This window comes from Canis lupus, chromosome 21, assembly GCF_048164855.1.
Source record: "Canis lupus baileyi chromosome 21, mCanLup2.hap1, whole genome shotgun sequence".
Lineage (NCBI taxonomy): Eukaryota > Metazoa > Chordata > Mammalia > Carnivora > Canidae > Canis > Canis lupus.
The window spans coordinates 26,177,986-26,194,959 of NC_132858.1; positions in this window are offsets into that span (position 1 = coordinate 26,177,986).

The following is a 16,974-nucleotide window of genomic DNA, read 5'->3' on the forward strand; positions in this document are numbered from 1 at the left end:
TGAGTTCCATTAATATAGAGAATTTAAGCAAAGCAAAGTTCAGATGGTTAATGTGAGGCGTTCCTATGTGTTCTCTATTTTATGCATGGGAACTTCCCTAAGAGTATAGGGGATACCGTGTTTAAGGGAAGTGAGAATTCCAGGTCAGAATGTAATGCGAGATCCAGTGTCCTTTTTTTTTTTTTTTTTAAGTTTTTCTTTACCTTTTTTAAAAAATTTTATTTATGATAGTCACACACACACACACACACAGAGACAGAGACATAGGCAGAGGGAGAAGCAGGCTCCATGCACCGGGAGCCCTACGTGGGACTCCATCCCTGGTCTCCAGGATGGCGCCCTGGGCCAAAGGCAGGCGCTAAACCGCTGCGCCACCCAGGGATCCCCTTCAGTGTCCATTAAAGCAATGAAGGACTGCCAAATAGTGCATTTCAGCATATGTTACAGTAAATTCAGAACCTATGTTTTGAGATGCAAAAGTGAATTAGTCCCCATTTATCTTTTTGTTGTGTAAATGACTTTAGTATATTTTTAGATTTCCATTTGGATCAAATTGTTGGCCTTTTTTACAGAGGCTTTTTTTTTCTTTCATTGTATACCCAGATCTCTCTCTCTCTCTCTCTCTCTCTCTCTCTCTCTCTCTCGATTGGTTGTGTATGTGTATGTGTGTGTGTGTGTGTGTGGTCACTGGGTATGATCATCATCATATCATCAGGGGATGATTCCACTCAACTCAACTGTGCTAAATTCCTTCCTCCAAAGAGATTCAAATCACTGTGTCACAGTTAGGGATCTCCTTCCTGGCAATAGTTGTTTATTGGATTTAAGGACCCTGAACTAACAACAAAAAAAAAATAATAAAAAAAATAAAGACCCTGGACTTAAATCAAATTTGAATTAATCTCCAATCTCTTTGCAGTGTCATGAGGGTGTCATAGGCATTTTTTCCTTAATTCTGTACATTAGGAGCATCAAAGCATTTCATAGAGTTTTAAGGAGACATTTGCTTTAAAGGATGTGAATCCCAAAATGCCATATGATGACTAGATTTCCTTGGTAATAGTGATATATAAATCGAGAAATCTATATATAATCTCAAAGGTTATCAGTCCTAGCCTTGAGCGCTCTATAGAATGAGGTTAAGTCCCTGGTTGAGTTAACACCCAGTGTTTGCAGGCTAAGAATTGTTCCCTTGAACCTAACACCAGTCACAGCCTATGCTGGAATCAAGACACACAGTTCAATATGAGACACACATATAGGACCAGGGCAAGACCCACAACTAGAGGCACATCCAAGATGGCTACAGTACCATACTCCTGTTCCTAAATGCCAATTCTAGAAGCTTTGGAGTTAGGTCAGTTAAGTTTTTAACAGAGGCTTGGTGAGACTCAGCACATTAAGCACAGCTCGAATCACAAACTCTCCAGCAGGCAGCAGTGCAGCTCAAAGAGAAAACTTGTCAGCAGGCAGCATCGCAAAGTACAAAGTACGTGTTGCCCTTCAGGCTGCAGAGTCCGTTAGCAAGCTAAAAGAAAAGAAGAGAAGAGGAAAGGAGAGGAGAGGAGAGGAGCGGAGAGGAGAGGAGAAGAGAGGAGAGGAGAGGAGAGGAGAAGAGAAGAAAAAAGAATTGAGAAAAAAGAAAAGAAAAGAAAAGAAAAAAAAAGAAAAGAAAAGAAAAGAAAAGAAAAGAAAAGAAAAGAAAAGAAAGAAAAGAAAAGAAAAGAGAGAAGAGAAGAGAAGAGAAGAGAAGAGAAGAGAGAAGAGAGAAAAGAAAAGAGAAAGAAAAGAAAGAAAGAAAGAAAGAAAAGAAAAGAAAAGAAAAGAAAAGAAGAAAAGAAAAGAAAAGAAAAGAAAAGAAAAGAAAAGAAAAGAAAAGAAAAGAAAAAAGAGAAAAGCAAAGCAAGCCCCTTGGTGGTGGTGATCATCACCTAGATAAGCTGCTCACCTCTTCACTTGTTTTCATCACTCCATGAAGATAGGACAGATCCTCACCCAAAATTTTGTTTTAGTATCAAAACTGGTGATATTACCTATTCCTCTCCTCATCTGCTTGGGCTTCTGTAATGAAATTCTACAGACTGGTAGGTTTAAATAACAGAAATTTATTTCTCATAGTTCTGGAGGCTGGAAAATCCAAGAACCAGGGGCCAGCATGTCAATTTGTTCTACAGTATCCCTAGTTGGCTGGCAGGTGACCACCGTCTCAATGTGGGCTCACGGGACTTCTTTGTACATGCACGGGTGGGGGGGATGAGAGAGAGAGAGAGAGAGAGGGAGCAGAAGCTTTCTCTTTTTTGTCTCTTTTGATAAAGACACTAATCCTAAAAAAAAAAAAAAAAAGACACTAATCCTGTTATATCAAGGCTGCATCCTCATGGCATTATTTAATCTTAATTTTTTCCTAAGAGGTTCCGTCTCCACATAAAGCCACACTGACACAACAAATAATTGTCGGTCCAGGTAAAGGATGTAAGGACTTTCTTGTATTCTTTGTACATCTCTGTAACTTTGAAGTGATGCCAGATAAGTAAAGTACAAAGAATCTAAAACATAATTTACTTGATCTGCTTTAATATTTTGTGAAGATAGCTAGCACACTCACAAAGATGGATAGCAGTTTCTCGATTTAACTTAGTAATCTAAGGGTATCATCTTCTATGGTCTGCACTTATTTTAATAGCAAGGATCAATATCGTGTAAAATGTATACAAACCCCATAGAAAATTTAGGACTCCAGATTTAAAAAGAGGGAAAACATAATTCAACATAAATATCTGTAAAACATCATAATCAATTTATTCTCCTACTGAAATATCTTCACAACTTAAGCATGGCTTTGCAAAAGGGATCTAGAAAATTGCATGTCAAAATGATAAATTTATCAATTTGTCCAACTGCTTATTGTTATGGGCATGACACTGATGATAGAATGAAGGAGGGGAGAGGAAAAAAAAAAAAAAAGACCTTTATTCCTGAAAGTCTCATCTAGGGGATATGGTGCACCTGCTCTTCACTTACATTTCCTGAATTTCATACAGTTTTTCTTGCCTTCAAATTTTGTATTCCTTCTTTTCCTTCTTCCCTTTCACCTTTCCTCCAACCCTCCCTTCCTTTCCTCCCTTCTTCCCTCCCTCCCTTCCTCCTATTCTGTCCTTTTTTTCTGCCCTACCTTCTATTTTTCCTCTTTTCCTCTTTTTCTCTTTCTGTTCTTGTAGTTCATGGTGTGGCTCTGAACAAAAGTTCTACTTATCATAAACTAATTCAATTATGCCTTTTTCTATAGAGCTCCTGGGACCTGTTGTCAAAGTTCTTAGAGGGCTAAGGACCTAAATATCCTTCTTGATTATAATGAATTTTAATTTCAGTAAAACAATAATGTTCTAATTATAAACTAAGAAAGTTTATTATTGAATTGAAAATTTAATTTGATGAAAGTAGGAGTCTATTATTTCTTCAACAATCAAATGAAAATTTACTCAGTTTTACACTTAAATATGTGGAGTATATTTTCCAACCTTATTAGAAAAGTTGTCATTTTTTAACTTCAGTTTAAACGAAATGAAAACAAAACACCCCCATTGTTCCCCCTTGGAAATCAGAGTAGATTAGTAGAGAATATTTCAGTTGTAAGTGCCATGATAGAGGGGACCCCAGAGCACCACAGAAGCAAAATAGAGAAAGAGCTAGCTTTGACTTAGAGGCTAAGCTGTTTGTGCAAGGGGCTATGGAATTCGGAGAAGTTGCCGTTATTATGGACTTTGCTCCATGGCAAACCCAGAGGTGACAATTGTCTAAGGTAGACACAGAAGTAGACAGAGCTTGTTCTGTGCCTGGGACTTTAACATGTGATAAAAAATATTCTTTCCTAAAATGGTACCTAGAGAGACTTGCTTCATGTAGTCAAAGGGAATCATTGTCTTTCCATGGCCACTAAGTGGAACTGTCTGTTGGAATAGCCAGAAGAGACCTAGAATAAGTATCATGGAGTCTATAAAATAAGATAAAGCTCCTGAGGAACTAGGGTTATAAACCCTAATTCCTAATACTATACCCCATTTAGGTGTTTTAGGCCTTTTAAAAACTTAACTCATTTTCTATATTGAATGATATTTCACAACATTCTTTAAATGGATTTAGATGATGCAACCAGGTTAACATTACTCTTGGAGCATATTAATTGGGGCCTGGAAAATGTAGTGATGATCCATGGAGATTCTTAACACCATATCCCACATAAGTCTCTTACCCCCCCCTACAAGGGAAAGACAATGGTAGGACTCCAGAGTTTTCTGTTCTGACTGTAGCATAGAACCAATGCAGGCAGATACCTAGGAAATTAGTACAGAGTGGTCATATTCTATTATTTTGTGGCATTTTTTGTTTTTAATATTCCATCTTTTTGTATTAGAATTTTTATATTCGAATTCAGAGAGATTGCATATTTCAGTTGAAACATGGGTGGGCCAGAAAGGTTGGAAATCAACTAGCTGTAAAATGCTGAAAACACTCCATTTCCATAACAAGTTCCCAATGCATTATGCACAAGGTAATGCTATGAATAAAATAGGAAATAATGCAAACTAATGTTAAAGACCGCACCTAAAAATTTCATTTGTTTTTCTTGAGTCTACGTCTTCCCAAATATTTTAGAATTCCAGAGAGACACAAAAATTTTAGAATCCTGGCAACAAATGTTTTCGAGACTCTTTGAATTCAGGTACCCTTATGTTTCTTCCATTTAACTTATTGCTATTACTGCCAACTGTAGAAACTTTTCTACAAACTCGATAATGCATAATGTAACTAGCGCCTGTTATCAGACATGTTAGAATCAATTGACAAAGTCAGTACTGTCTTCCTAGCATGATATGCACTACATCAAATGGGGTAAAACTCTTGTAAGCTTTAACATACAAGCAATTCAAGCTGTGGTACATATAGTAGATGAGAAACTCTACTAAGTAGTGATTTTTACAGGATAACTCTGTGTTACTTATTCATGAAAGAGGAATAGAATTCTGTAGTTCAGTAAAACTCCTGAATAACACAACATTGCAGTATTTGCAATGATCAGATTGTAACTTAAAATTTAGAACAGAGTGGGATAGAACTGAACAAAGCTGGACTGGACAAAACATAAAATATGACAAAATCATTGTCTTGAAAAATTACTTTCTCAGCACTGTGACATAAAAACACATTTAGTCACATTCGTAAAGATGGAATATTCTTATGCCCTAATAAACACCTCTGTATGAAAGGCTAACTGTGATGCCGCATCTACGATCTGTTTGGAAAATTTACAATAAAATATTTTGTTTTGTGGTATTTACAAAAAGATCAAAATGATTCCTCAATTCCTATGCATTACTGATCTTGACCAGTTGATGAAGTCAACGACTACACTTTTAATGATTCTGAAGATAATTTTCAAGTTCCAGAGCTTAGATAAATTTCAGTCATCCTTCCTTGGGGGGTATGGGGGGCGAATTATCACTCTTCTCTGTATTTGGGGGATTTCTTTAAAAAGTTCCTATTTCTGTTTCCATAGTCGTTTTATTTTCAGGCATTCATTGGCAGGAAGCCATTGATTAGACTTTAGGATATTGATAGGCTTTTTTGGAGATAAATGAAAATAGAACTCATATACTTTCTCAGGAATGCCAAAGCTAAATTTTCTCAGATTCTTCATTATTGGAAACCCAATATTTTCATATTGAACTGCCATGACTATCACAAAATTTGTAAGTTAATTACCTCTACATCCTTAATCATAATTGCTGAAAAGCTCCCTAATGCGGTAGGGAGTAGACTCTGCTATATTTTTCTGGTTAGCTGGAGAGAATAAAGAATGTAGGCGATGAGGATGTTCTCTATGACAGTGTATACCCGGCCGTGGTAAAAAAACAATTCTACAAGGCATGCTATACAGAGAGGAAAAGATAAGCCTATCTGAGGGACTGAATTTTCTTTTATTATGTTTTAGACTAACAATTTTTGCAACTTTCCAATTTTATTCCCACCAAAAAAAATTATGCTTCTTTTAATCAGATTTCCAGCTGAATTACTTCATTTTCTTTATTTTTTTCCCTTAGTTTTCTTTTACAGATAATATATTAACATTCTCTTTCTGAACAGATGGATTTTTTTTCATCTTTGGTTTGATATACTACCAGCACAATGCTGCATTCCCTAGTTTGAAAAGCACAGCAAAATACCACACTGAAAAAGATACGTAAAACTTCCTACTCTCCATTTAAAATCACAAAAAATATTACATAGAGATAACTAATTAAATGTATTTTTAATAATTTTGAGAACAAGTAAGTTTTATACAGAAAAAATAGCACTTTATGTTTATTTATGTATGAACTGACCCATTTTCAAAGAGAAATGAGATTGAAAGTATTTTATAAAAAGCCAGAATAAACTTATTTCAGAGAAATTTGTCTCCTTTGCTAGAGATTGGCTAATTGTTTGTTCTTGTTTTCTGGTGGCCAAATTAAAGAGGGAAACACAATCAAGTGCTGCAATCAACATATCCATAAAATTAAAGCAAACAAGTTGTACCAAGCTTTAATTTCTTAGCATGTTTCATATGTGGATTTTTTTTTAAATGTGGGTAATACAACGTGGAGAAAATTATTATTTTAATTTTAAATAAATTTTAATAAAGATAACATGGAGAAATTTTAATAAATTTATGATTACAAAATTATTTTTGCTTTTTTTCTGGAATGCATAGTTTAAACTCTTAAAAACCAATATATGTTCTATTTTTATATTTGCTGACATGTTTTATATATTATTCTCAAAGCCTCAACACAGAAATCATTCCCTTTGTTGGTTCACTCTCTTTGCTAGATGTATCAGTTCCGATCCATAGTAAAAAAAGGGAAACAGAAGAAAACATGGAATATCCTTCATGAGGCAATGCATGGAGCAACAAGTCATAAAAGTCCTTTCCTTGAAATTTCAGAGTAAGGTGAAGTAAAATAGGCGATTTAATAACACTTTTACTCAAAAAAAATTAAAAATAGAAAAAATAACATTTTCATTCATTTTTATTGAGTCTTTACTGTGTTCTAGATACTCTTCAGGGAACTGTGAAAATAACAGTACACAAAAAGAGGCTGTTATATGTTCTTGCTGGGAGTAGACGCTGCACTAAACATACATACATGATGTGTCATATGCTGATAAGCGCTGCCGAGAAAAATAAATCAAGATGATAAGGAAACGAAGTGCCAGTAAGTGGAGTAAGGTCATTATATATGGGTTTTGATTGATTGATTGATTTGAAAATTGCACTGAATGTGTTAAATAGGCAAGGTGAACTATTCAAGACTGTTCCAACAGGGACCAATGCCACTGCAATAGGAGAGAGATAGAACTCAACTGCACTGAGACAAAAGACAGGAAAGTTTCAAGCTGTGCGTTGAGTTCGTAGGAATGCGATTGCAGGAGTTAAAAGGAAGGTTGGTCATTGTGATTAGGCCACTTCTGTTTGCTATCTGGTGACCATGGAAGTGAGGGTCATACTCTAGCACAGAAACTGAGAGATCAGGGTTAGATGATTTTATTTCATTTATTTCAGAGAAATGAGTAGTGGTTATCAGGTTGAGAAAGACATTCCTGTGCTGTAGAGAGGTTGTAGAAAGGCAAGAGGCAATTCTTTCAGACAAAGAACATACACATGAAAGGTTTTTGTTTGTTTGTTTGTTTGTTTTTCTCAAGGAAATACTCTGAGAAAAGGGAGTTAAGGGGTCTGTAGTCAGGAGGAAGCCTGTCTGAAGTTTAATGAAACTGAAGAGAATGTCAAGACCATTTTGGGGTTGTTTGTTTTTAAGATTTTATTTTTCAATAATCTTTACACCTAACATGGGGTTTGAACTCACAACCCTGGAGATCAAGAGTTGCATGTCCACTGACTGAGCCAGCCAGGTGCCTCCAAGGCTATTTTGATTTGAGGTTTTAGTGGTAAATGATTTAAGAGATAAAGGTGCCCTGGACCAGGTGCAGAAGACTGAGCATAGTACAGACCAGCCAGAGTCAGGATATACTCAGCAGATGAATTGATGGGACTTGCTTCTAGATCAGCATGTGGGAAATGAGCCACGGAAAAGTAAAGAATGCCTCCAACTATTTTGACTAAGAAAATAGAAGGCTTATGCTCGCTTTTACTGAAAATGTAAAGATATTCACTGATACAATTCTGAGAAGAATCAGAAAGAAAAAAAATAAACAAATTAATATGCTCAGAAACACAAAATATGCACATCAATCATAGAGGAGGAGAAATGGCACCTGGAAATTTCCAGGAGATTTTCTCTCTGACTCCTTATTTCTTGTCTATTAGATTATTTTAAATGTAAATGATGTGTTTTTTATTTGTTTCTCCATAAGCAAATGTTCAGTCCAATGGCCCTCAGTATCTACCATTTATTCAAAATTTCTACCATTTATTCAAAATTCAAAAAAACCCTCATTTTGAGAGCCAAACAGAACATCTATTAGAGATTAACTAACTATAGAGGGTAAATTTTCCACGAACATGCACCATGAGGAATTTATGTTGATGGGGCTGTAGAAAGAATTGTGCCTTTAGTAATTAAGTGGACTTTACATTATTGCGTTTGTTATATAGATTATTATACTAGTTTTGGAGTTTATATTAAAAAAAAAAGAAAAAAGAAGAAAGAAAGGAAGCACAGGTGAGATAAGATGGAAGGAGGAAATCTTCACTGATAAAATGACATTTCTTTGAACCAAAATTCTAAGTGTGCATTTTCAGAAGTTAGTCTTATGAGAGCTGCATCATTTATTCATTAGTTAATATTTTTAATGGTTACAAAAGTCACCTATCTTGAAGGATAAAAACACTATTACAATATGTATCTTATAATTACTTTTAAATGAAGAAACCATTTTCCTCTATAGATGACAGGTGGATAGATGATAGATGATAGAGATAGAAATAGAGACATATAGGATAACTTTTTTGTATGCTACTTAGCACCTTGTTGAGATCCAAGGGAATTCAGTGTATTTAGAGGAGGGTACATCCTGCTACATAGGACATTCAAATCCAGTCAGTCTCCAATCACTAGACATTAGCAAATAAAAATAAGGTTAGCTTTTGTTTTGTTTTTATTTTGTTGTTTTGTTTTGTTTTGTTTTGTTTTGTTTTAACCTGGATTTTGGTCCTCTGTTGCCTGGTGGACTTCTGAGTTTTATAGTTTAGTTTTATAATTTTGCTAGTGTTGTTATTTGTAATAATCACATGTATTTATAAAAATAATCTCGGGGGATCCCTGGGTGGCGCAGCGGTTTAGCGCCTGCCTTTGGCCCAGGGCACGATCCTGGAGACCCGGGATCGAATCCCACGTCGGGCTCCCGATGCATGGAGCCTGCTTCTCCCTCTGCCTATGTCTCTGCCTCTCTCTGTGTGACTATCATAAATAAATAAAAATTTAAAAAATAATAATAATAATCTTGGTGTGGGGTGCCTGGGTGGCTCAGCTGGTTAAGTGTCCGACTCTTGATTTCAGTTCAGATCATGGTCTTAGGATTGTAGGATGGAGCCCCATATCTGGCTTCACCCTGGGCATGGAGCCTGCTTAACATTCTCTCTCTCTCTCTCTCATCCTTTGTCCCTCCCTCTTTCTCTATTCTTTTCTAAGAAAATAAAACTAAAAACTATAATAATCTCAGTGAATAAACAAGAAAACACAATTTTAAGTCTCTATGGAGGTCCACAATAAAAGAAAACCACCTGCAATCCTCATATATTTAATTATTTTATACTTTTTGTTATCTGTTCTGTATTTTTAAATTTCATTGCTTAATCAAAATTGTTTTCTTTTTTTAAATATTTTTATTTATTCATGAGAGACAGAGAGAGAGAGAGAGAGAGGGGCAGAGACACAGGCAGAGGGAGAAGCAGGCTCCATGAAGGGAGCCCGACGTGGGACTCGATCCCGGGTCTCCAGGATCACACTCTGGGACGAAGGAGGCGCTAAATTGCTGAGCCACCCAGGGATCCCTTCAAAATTGTTTTCTTTCTTTCTTTCCTTTCTTTTTTATCTTTCTTCTTTTTTTTATTTTTTTCCCCCTCTGTGGCCAGTAGATCATGGTGTCCTACAAACTGTGAACTCATACAGAACAGCAAGGTGTTATATGTATATACCATCCATTAGTGCTCACTTCACCACTAAGCCCCCAAAAAATCTATTCAATAATTCCTCCTCAGTTACTAACTTGAGTAATTCTGAAGAATGTGTAATACTGACTTGGGCTTCTTGACATCTTAATTGGAATCCTTTTCTACTTATAGAGTATTTTGTATTATTGTTGTCTACTTCTGTCAAAGATTGTGATTTTTTAGGGATGTATGAACTTATGTTTCTCAAATTACAAGCTTATCTGTTTCCTGGATTCAATTTAACATGAAAAACTTGGCATATTATTGCTTCCTTTAAATACTCTCCACCTTAATTACTGGTTTTGATGTCCTTCATATGCAAGTTACACTCAGATTACTACAAGTGAATTAGGTGTTTACTTTTATTTTTTATAACTTCTCACCAACATCCTGTTTTGTAGCTACCCCTACAATACCGCTAATTTAAATTTCACATTGTTCTTTTTTTTTTTCAAAGCTTAATAATGATCACTTTATGCCAGCTTACAAAAGTTATTTTGATTTACCTCTTAATGTGCTGTGACATATGTCTTCAAACATTTGATATCACTTATATGTTGTAAAATCATTACCACTATCATGTTAGCACCTGCATCACATCACATAATTACCATTTCTATTTTTTGGTGAGTACATTTCAGATCTTCTCCCTTAGCAACTTTCTATTACATAATAGAGTATCATTAACTACAATTTCCATGCTGTACATTTGGTCCCCAGAAGTCACTTCTTTTACAGCTGGAAGTTTGTACTCTGATCAGCATCCCTTTTTTCCTACCTCCAACCCCTGTGAACCACCATTCTAATCTCTGTTTCTAGGAAGTCAAGCTTTTTTTAGATTCTCAATATAAGTGATATTATATAGCATCTGTCTTTCTCTGTTTGACTTATTTCACTCAGCATAAAACCCTCCGGTTCTATCTCCTTTGTTATTATGAACTCTGTTAAATTCACTCCAATAGGGATGCTGCATTGCACATTCCATCACAATTATTGTGTCAAAGGCAGTGATTTCTATGTTGAAAAATCCAGTAGACACTTCAACTCAGTGATAGTTGTGCTCTCTGCAGCCCATGTGATGATGACCAGCCACTTCTTGAACCTTATCACAGTACAGGTATTTGATATCTGTGGCATCACAACTTCTCTTGGGTTATACTTACTTCTCTGTCTACTTTAGTTTTTCACTTTATTCTCCTACCTTTCTTTTTTCTTTTTTTTCTTCTCTTACCTTTCTATTAAATATCAAATTTCTCAGCACTTATTTTATGCTGTAATATTCTACTCAATTAGTTTTCTCCCTTTAGGCTCCTAGTATTAACTAAACACAATTTAGCTAAGATCTGTTTTCTGAGATCTCTCAGTATTTAACATGTACAAAATTGCATTTTATTTCTGCCTAACTTTAAGTTCCCCACAACATGTGTATTGTGATAAATAGTGCCTACATAGCTAGCTATAAAACAAGACATATAAAAAATATTTTTAACTATTTTTTCTTCTTTACTTTCCAAATTAATTCCTTTAACCTGAAAATATAACTCCTTTAACACTCTTGTAGATGAATAATTTCCCTTTTTCCCTTAAAGTTTCAGTATATTTTAAAAAATATTTTATTCATGTATTTATTTTATAGAGAGGGGGGAGGGGCACATGTAGGGAGGAGAGGGACAAGCAGACTCTGAACTGAGCATGGAGCCCTATGTGGAACTCCATCCCAAGACCATGAGATCATGACCTGAGCCAAAACCAAGAGTTGGACAGTTAACTGACTGAGCCACCCAGGTAGCCCTAAAGTTGCAATTTAAATATTACTTCCTCTAGGCCTATGCTAAATACTATGAGAAAGCATCAAATATGCTTGGCTTATAGTTGATGTTGAACAGATGTTTGAGTTTATCTGTAATTTTTTATGATAAAAATCCAAAGGGTAGAAACTCATAAGGAATTTATGGCTTTTAGAATAATTTAATATTTAATATATAGAATGAATTAATCTTATCCTCAAAAGACATAGAATTTAGAAGAGAATAGCATCTTGGTCAAATCCATGTAAATATAAATAAAAAGACCATAAAATGTGATGCTTCTTGTCATTCTGTGTGTGCAATGTTCATCATGCAGTCATGTTTACTTTAGTATATAGGGTAGGAATGATATAAATCCTCATATGAAGGAAAAAATTCCTAGAACTCACACTTATTAAATGTCTCCTATATCCTCATTCAAGACACTATAAATAAACTCTTCACATTAGTTCTCATAGCAAGACTTTTAGATGTATAATATTAATCATTTTATTCAAATTGGGAAATTTGGTTTCAGAAAATTAATGAACATTCTTAAATATATGTCCCATCCACCAAATTTAAGATATAAATCAAAACACATTTAATAATAATAAAGCCATGAACTTTATACTGTATTAGTCTATTCTTGACTCTAATTCTTTTAACTTCTAGGGTTATTAAATTTTGATTAACATGGTATATATGGTATTGAGAAAAATAATTCATTTCCTTCATTTAATAGGCAGAAATTTCAATGTAATCTATGTGTCTTTACATATTTTACAAACCTTAGTTGAGTTCTTCCCTCTTCTATGTTATCTAACCAAAGTGGATATTTCATAAATTAAATCTAGAGACAGCCCTTTAAATATATATCAAACCAGAGACACCGATTACAATATTAAACAACTGAATGAATAAAAAGTAAATGCAACATAAATAATTCAATGTTCATTTTTAGAATATTTTCTTCAACAATGAACAGGGAAAAACACTTAAAAATGCAGGGTACATAATGAGTTGAAGAAAAATCAATGTTATAGCTTATTAATGGGTTTGGTAAATTGCACTTCTTAGGAAAATGGAAGAGGAAAGATTGAATTTGAATTAGTATTTCATTATGACATATTTCACTAAACTTATTCATCTCTCAAGATGTTCTATTTCATCAGCTGATTTGAATTTTATATACTAATTTTGGAACTGTGACAAATCAGAATTTAATATTTACAAAGTATTTTACAATTAGTAATAACCCAGTATATTCAAGTCAGAGTTATTTTACTTCATTTTAACTATGGGAGTAAAATATATGAGTAGTTCATCATGGTAACTAGTTTGTATGACAAAGTAGCTGTGTATAGCTACCCAACCTAAACTCTTACTTACTCAATTTATTCTGTGAAATTGGATAACATAGTAGGAGAGCAGCTGACAGGCTATTTAGCAACAATTAGACAACTGACATCCTTCAAAGAGAATGGTGGTTGTGAATAAGCTTTGTCATACTTTTCAAATATCTATATTGGTGTTGATTAGACCAAAAAATACTTAAAAACATGGGTATCTATTTAAAATTAAGTTGTTTCTGCTTCATTTAACTGGAAAACCTCCAGAAAAATTAAATACAGGTATGACCTTAAACAGATCACTTTCTTCCCTTATAACTCAGCTTCTCCTGCTAAAATCAAATGGTTTGATGTGACCAGCATTTCCCATACAGTCTGTGCATACTAGTCATGGGGAACACTGTAATATGAAAATAATTTCATGGTTAAGTAAGTTTCTAAAAGTATTTGTTTCAGTTCCCCTTTTGGATAATCATAATTCATATTATTATTATTTTATGCAGTTTGTGTTTCATTGAATAAATAATTATTGAATGCTAACTATCTACTAGGCACCGTGATTTACATTATTTTTATAAGAGGTCTGAGAAATATTAAAGCATAAAATAAAATACAAGAAAAAAATTAAATGCCTTTTAAATTACAACTCACCTAGCACTTTTCAAGGTAATTTGATCATAAAATATATTTTAAATCATGAAAGACTCCTCATTCCTTCCATCACCTGATGGACCATACAGTAGGAAATACTGGATAATCAGTAAACCCCATCCTACTTCAAGATGTTGAATAATCCCCAGGGTCATCCTATATCACTATATTTGTGACATGAATATGAGGATTAATATATAACTTACCATTTCCTTCAGAAAAAGGGCCCATACCAATCATGGAGTTTTCAAACCTTTGGGATATATGTGCCAGATTTACATTTCTGGGATAGCTTATTACACTGTAACTCATCTAGTTGTTTAAGCATCACCATCAAATTCTGCATCACTGTTAATAGACCCATACCATTATTCAAACGACAGTACAGTCATAGGAATACATATGTACTTTGACTCCCTGAGTCTTAACTTTTTTTTACATGGTTTATGGTCCTACTTAGTTGTTGTTGTTGTTTTAAAACTTATTCCTTATATATTTATTTCTTCTTTTATCTCTTGTCCATCAAAAGCTCATATACACACTTAAAATTCCACTAGTAGTTCTCTGAGCCTTGGTAGTCATCCATAATTCTGTAATAACAGATAACATATGCATGGTTACACTAAGAAAGGCAAATATATTAATTCATTTAGTCTTCATGATAACTCTAAGAGTCAGGTGTGGTATCAAACATTTATTTACTTATCTTAGAGAATTATTATTTTTTGAGATTTTATTATTTATTCATGAGAGACACAGAGAAAGAGAGAGGCAGAGACACAGGCTCCATGCAGGGAGCCCTACGTGGGACTCAATCCCGGGTCTCCAGGATCATGCCTTGGCGGGAAGGCAGGCGCTAAACCGCTGGGCCACCTGGGCTGCCTTTATCTTAGAGAATTATTATAAGACTTGGTGGGTGGGAGTATGTAAACCCTCTACCACATATAATGCATAGCACACGGCAGGTACTCAGATGGTGATGATGATGATGGTTGTGAATGATTTGCCCAATAAAATCATTCTTACTCAGATTCTTGATTCTAAAAAGTCAATTAGTTCAAAATAAGATATAACCTTGGTCAGACCTATGCCAAAGGCACTTTGGCAGGTGATTTGATTATTTTACTTCTTTATTTCCAATGCTACTCCCAAAAGATTCAAAGAGATCTGTGGGAAGGTATTGACTTCAGAACCAACATTTTTTTTTTTTTTTTTATGATAGTCGTACACACAGAGAGAGAGAGAGAGAGAGAGGCAGAGACACAGGCAGAGGGAGAAGCTGGCTCCATGCACCGGGAGCCTGATGTGGGACTTGATCCCGGGTCTCCAAGATCACACCCTGGGCCAAAGGCAGGCGCCAAACCACTGCGCCACCGGGGGATCCCCCAGAACCAACATTTAATTAACATTAATTCTTCAGTAGCATCTCAATTAGACAATTTCTAGATTCCTGAGAACTTTTACAAGTTCATGTATATTAGGGTTAAAAAATAAAAAAAGCAAGTAAGCAAACAAACAACAATAACAACAATAAAAACTGTGGATTCCAAATCTGGTTATAGGGGAAATTCACTGCTCATAGGAGATAAGTTGAATACACTAGATTATGAAGACATTTCTTGACTTAGTATTCTATATCTGACTCAAGCCAGCCAAAGACCTTACTTTTGCTTATTGTTTTCTCTCATTACTCCCCTCCAAGAATCTTCACCACAGTGCACCCCTATCCCATTCCATCTTGAAAACTTGAAAAAGTATAGTCCAGGCAGCAGAAACTTCTCAGTTCTTAAAATTGCCAAATACCAGTGATATTTAAATTGAGCTCAATTAAATATCACTCAATTAATGAGTGCTCAATTAAATATCACTGGTAATCATAATCATCCTCTTCCACCCAACTTCTATTTAGGTCTCTTATTCTCTTTACATCCATCTATTCTAAAACTTGCTACTACATTTTTTTGTTGTTGTTAAATGCTATAGCTAGGAGAAACAATAAATTTCTGCCTACAGAAAAAAAAAAAAAAGATCTATCGATGCTTATTTGATAAGAAGAGAAACTGCCATAGGAGGTCAGCTAGCTTCAGTGCAAAAATATTCAAAGAGCACAACAATGCCTTAAAGTAATATAAAGAGTGGAACTTTTAAAGGAGTAGAATCTTTTGTACTCTACTTGGAAACTATGCCCAAATTTGCACTTACTTAAGACAGTACACATTTGATATTGTATTATCCCACATACAAAGCATTGTTCTACACATGTCAAAGACAGTATCTAATTTGTGGAGGCCAGGACTACTAAGAGGAAAAGGACAGTCAATCAAAGAATTACAATGTATTATGACGACGTAGTTAGGCATAAAAAGTAGTATGGGAGCTAAACAGAGTACATAGTTTATTTTTTAGGTTAGAGATGAAAGGATAGGATGGATAAGAACATTTTATCAAATGGCCTTTTGGGCTAGATTATTTAAATACTTGGAGAACGTCACTAGGAAATGAAAGAAGGGCAAATATAATAGGAAAACTATTTAAGTAGGAAATTTCTTAATAAGAGAAAGGTACACAGAGTTAAGACTAAATTTAAAATAGGAAAATCATGTACTGTTTATGTTGAGTAGGCATAATGAAGACTATTTAATATTATTATTTCATTACATTTTTCCATTGTACTTGGGTTAATATATGTGAACATTAAATTCATTAATATATGAATGTTAATATGAATGTTCTTAGAGAAGTGCCTAGCACACAGTATAAGTGTCATTGCTATCATTATTAGTGTTATTATTCTTATGAGTAATAGACTTCTTTTTTTGGTTCATAATCTTGAAAAATAATCAAAGTGAATATTTTTAAAACTATTCACATTCTAGGGATCCCTGGGTGGCGCAGCGGTTTGGCGCCTGCCTTTGGCCCAGGGTGTGATCCTGGAGATCTGGGATCGAATCCCACGTCAGGCTCCCGGTGCATGGAG